The sequence below is a fragment of the Ipomoea nil genome, unplaced genomic scaffold (genome assembly GCF_001879475.1).
Source record: "Ipomoea nil cultivar Tokyo-kokei standard unplaced genomic scaffold, Asagao_1.1 scaffold0982, whole genome shotgun sequence".
In the NCBI taxonomy this organism is placed as follows: Eukaryota; Viridiplantae; Streptophyta; class Magnoliopsida; order Solanales; family Convolvulaceae; genus Ipomoea; species Ipomoea nil.
In genome coordinates, this window is record NW_017617410.1 from 1,076,379 (window position 1) to 1,081,095 (window position 4,717).

Below are 4,717 nucleotides of genomic sequence, written 5' to 3' on the forward strand. Positions count from 1 at the left end.
GAAAATAGATTTATTGGAACTGTTATTTGACAAAGAGTATTTGGCAGATGGGCTAGATTTGCAATTACTTGAAGACTATAGGAACTACAAGTAGAACAATTGTCAGTTCAAGTTAGAGCAGTGGTTTTATTATATATTGTTAATTGTTATTTCAATGTTTTACTGACGGCATTAAATCATTTTTCGTGTTTTATCCCATGTTTTCATCTTACTAAACCCATAATTAAACATGGTGGAAACAAAAATTCTATTCAGGATCTCATTAATGTGGCACATTAACAATAGTAAAAATAATAACTCTCAGTCTATAGCTACTAAAGACAGTTCTAGGTGCTGGTTATTTCTGCACAACATCCATTATATGATTAATGAGTGTTTATTTTTACACAACTTCAAAAACCGAAGGAAACAATCCAAACTTACTGTTGTGTAAAATGCACCTCCACTAAATGCAGACCCCCCTGCTGCTTTTCCCCTAGCTCCGTGGTCCTGGTTACCAAACATGAGAAGAAAAAATAAGTGACATCTCAAAAGTACAAGGCAGAAATTTCATATTGATGCTCTTAGACACACATGAGAAATTCAAGAATCAGAGCCAGAACCAGTAAAAACCAACTCATACATACTGAGGGCATTCCTATAATTTCATATTGATACTTCCTACAGTTGTGGCCACACAAAGCCAGTCTTTCCTCACACTCAAAACACATATCGCACTTCTTCAGCTTTTCCCAACCACAAGGTTCAATTTACCAAACATAAATCTAATGTTCCAAGCAATATACACATGCAGCTATACCTAACATAACAGAAGTACAAAACAGCATACAATAAGTCAAATCGATCAACTCAATCCCCAACTCCCATACGGAAATCCAATCCATTTCAGATTTCCAATAGATCGCATCCTAACACTTCAAAAAACTCTTCCGCAGTACCAAAGTCTGAATCAAATTACTACTTACAAAGCAAAAGGTAGACAATTAGGCAAAACACACACATACAAACATAAATACAGTAAATACAGAGGTAGAGAAGTTGAATCGTGCATCTGAGCCTTAGAACAGAGAAACACAGGCACACAAATATGCATAGAGAGAGGGAAGGAGTGAGCTTACGGCAAACAGATTAACTTCTTCCTCTTCCTCGAAAAGATTGATATGGTAACGGCCGGCCATTTCAGCTCAGAAGGTATATATATATTACCGTATAGCGACGACGTGCGGCGAGGCCGGCGAGCTGCTGCGGATAACGACGACGTGCGACGAGGTTGTTGCAGTGGCTGGCGATAAGGAAGTCGATGGGGCGGCGGCTGGCGACGAGAAAGTTGATGGGGCGACGGCGGTGGTGACGAGGAAGTCGAGGGGCGACGGCGGTGACGACGATAAGACGGAAACGATGGAGCAACGGTCTAGCGTGCGAGACTACGGCTTTTTGTGGCAGTAGTAGCGTGTAGATTGTGGAGAGTTTTGTTTGGAAGAAGAACAAGTGCAGATCTAGGTTTTGTTATTAGCCCAAAATTTAGGGTATAGGACGTTGGCTATATCGCAGCCGACGTCGAATATTTAAATATTTATTTTTTTAAAAAATAAAAGTAACGACGTCGGTTCTTTTACAGAACTGACGTCATATCTTTAAAAAAACAATTTAAAAAAAATCTTAGAAATATACGACGTCGGCTTGTTAATGAGCCGACGTCATATATTATTTTTATTTCTTTTTTTATTATTATTAATATATTACGACGTCGGCTATATATTAAACCGACGTCGTACAATTTTTAATTTCTTTTTTTATTAATTTTTAAGACATAAGACGTCGGTTTTTTAAACAAACCGACGTTTTATGTCTTTTAAAAAAAATTAAAATTATTTTAAATTTTTAACGTCAGATTTTTAAAAAACCGACGTTAAAATGGCGACGTTGTAAGTGATTTCTGTAGTAGTGTATATTTGCTATGGGACTTTATGCCCATTTATATTGGCTATGGGATTTTACACCCATTTATATTTGCTATGGGATTTTATACCCATTTATTTTGGCTATGGGAGTTGATGCCCATTTATATTGTCTATGGGATTGTATACCCATTTATATTGGCTATGGGATTTTATACCTATTTATTTTGGCTATAAGATTTGATGCCCATTTATATTGGCTATGAGATTGTATACCCATTTATATTGGCTATGGGATTTTATACCCATTTATTTTGGCTGTGGGATTTGATGCCCATTTATATTGGCTATGGGATTGTACACCTATTTATATTGGCTATGGGATTTTATACCCATTTATTTTGGCTATGGGATTTGATGCCCATTTATATTGGCTATGAGATTGTATACCCATTTATATTGGCTATGAGATTTTATACCCATTTATTTTGGCTATGGGATTTGATGCCTATTTATATTGGCTATGGGATTTTACACCCATTTATATTGGGGCTATGGTATTTTACGCCCATTTATATTGGCTATAGGATTTTATGCCCATTTATATTGGCTATGGGATCTTATGCCCATTTATATCTGCTATGGGATCTTATGCCCATTTATATCGGCTATGGGATCTTATGTCCATTTATGTTACTAGATATGTGATTTCGTGCTTATTTATGTGATTTGGTGATTTTCCATAAAAACTTGTATTTACTTGAAAAGAGAAATCAAATATTTTAAAAGCACATATCGATTTTTAAGTAAGCCTTGTGGCTAATTATTATTGTGGTGATGTTCTTCCGAAATGATTATTCGTATGTGGAAAATGAATTAAATATTTAAAGGTACATTTTGATGTGGCTACTGGTTGTTGACGAAATAAAGAAGGTTTTGTCAGTGATTTTGAAAGAAAAGTTATTTTTGAAAGTAATGTACCTTAATTTTTTTAAAAATTTTGTTTCAGGGCAAAGTAACCCTTATTAGCATGTTTTGCTAATCACCACTGTTTTTTATGTGTTTCTTGAAAGAAAATAATTTGAACAGGGATTCATGAAGCTTGAAGTTAAAGAACGCGCTAGAAGAAGAAGGGAATAATTGTAATAGATGTAATTGAAGTATTAGACGGTTTTGTGATTAGCCTTGCATCTAGTCTTGATAGGTTAGATGTGGCGGTAGCACCCTATATAAGTGTTAGAATTTGAATTATGAATTATTTGAGACTTGAATTGAAGTACAATTTATAAGAAAATTTATTTTTAGTAATTCTATTTATACTACGTTTTGAATTGTAATGTCATTTAACGAAAGTTTTGGAAGTCAAATTTTGGGGTGTTACACCGCTGACGAGCTCAGTCGGTGGACTATGGCCTTCCCCGTGGCCTGTAGCCCTACACACCGCTGACGCGTTCAGTTGGTGGACTACAGCACATGAGGCCCACTTGATGAACTGCAGCCCTACACACCGCTGACGAGCTCAGTCGGTGGACTGCAGTCTATGAGAACCGACTTGACCGCAGCCAAGAGCCATGCACACATATCACGTAGTAAGCACATACAATTTACATTAACACATTGGGAAAGGGGAGAAAACGTATAAAGAAACCTATGTGTGGTTATCAACGTAATAGGAAATATCTTAAGGGTTCATGCATCTTTCGCCTAGGTCAACGGGGTGCCAATTGAACTAGCATGCAATACACAAGACTCTTTTATCTTATGAATGGCACCCGAAACATCAAACTAGACTTAGGCACGATAAACGGAGTCCGTCGGGACACCACGAGGGTCGGGGAACATCAAACGGGGAAGCCAAAATCCAGTGGGTCGCGGGCGGGTAGTCGGGTGGAGGGCCACCCGCCGGCGACGAGTCTCCGGGCAGCGGGTAGGTGGCGGGTCCCCCTACTCCCACCTACCCCCCACTGACTCTTTTTCAATATATTGGTCCCGGGATCTTCCGTGGAACCCGAAACCATATTTAGACACTTTTAAACATAAACGACAACACCACGTGGTCAAATAACGGATCAAAACAAAGAATCACAATGAACACATCCTAACATGACTTCTACACATAATTAACACCCGAACATGTGAATTCCAACCCAAATATACCAAGAATACCACAATACGAAATTCATGATTCAACCTAGGGCTCTAATCATATTTAAATCACAAAATCATACTTTATCTTTCAAATCAAGAACATCAAGATTTATCAAGAATCAACACACAATTATCAAGATCCTCTTAAGATTCTCAAGATCAACACATAAGATCATCTCATCAACATCAAGATCATATCATAATCATCATATAAGATTTATCAAGACACAAGCATAGAGAAGGAGCCAAAGAAGAAGATTATAGCAAGGAAAATAGGTTTTGTTGAGACATAGGTTACCTCTTAGCCTTAATTAGAATCCTTGGCTATAAATGGTCTTTCTTTAAGATCTCTTCTTCTTGATTTCTCCTATGGGATTTCTTGGGAGTTCTTGTGTGGTGAAAGTTATTGTGGTGTGACTTCTAGGTGCCTCCTATGCCCCTATTTATATATCTAAGAGTCCTAATTAGGGTCTGAATGGTAGGGGTTTGCTAATTCTATTTCTTATAGGACTAGGGGGTTGGTTTAGGGACAAGGGTCCATGGTTTATGGTGGACTTTTCCTAATTAATCAATGGAATTTAATTCTCTTTTTAGAGTAAGTAATTAAATAATTAGTTAGTTTGGAGGCCGTAACACGGGGTGTTACAGCTACCCCCAACCTTCGTGACATC

General features: G+C 37.5%; 1 long non-coding RNA gene across 1 annotated transcript; it reads right to left on the reverse strand.

Moving 5' to 3' along the window:
• Positions 1 to 223: 223 nt before the first annotated feature.
• Positions 224 to 1,182, reverse strand: LOC109179983. Its single transcript, XR_002054030.1, has 2 exons — positions 1,119 to 1,182; positions 224 to 489 (listed from the first exon to the last, which is right to left on the reverse strand). It is a non-coding gene; the product is annotated as an uncharacterized LOC109179983 (long non-coding RNA).
• Positions 1,183 to 4,717: the final 3,535 nt, after the last annotated feature.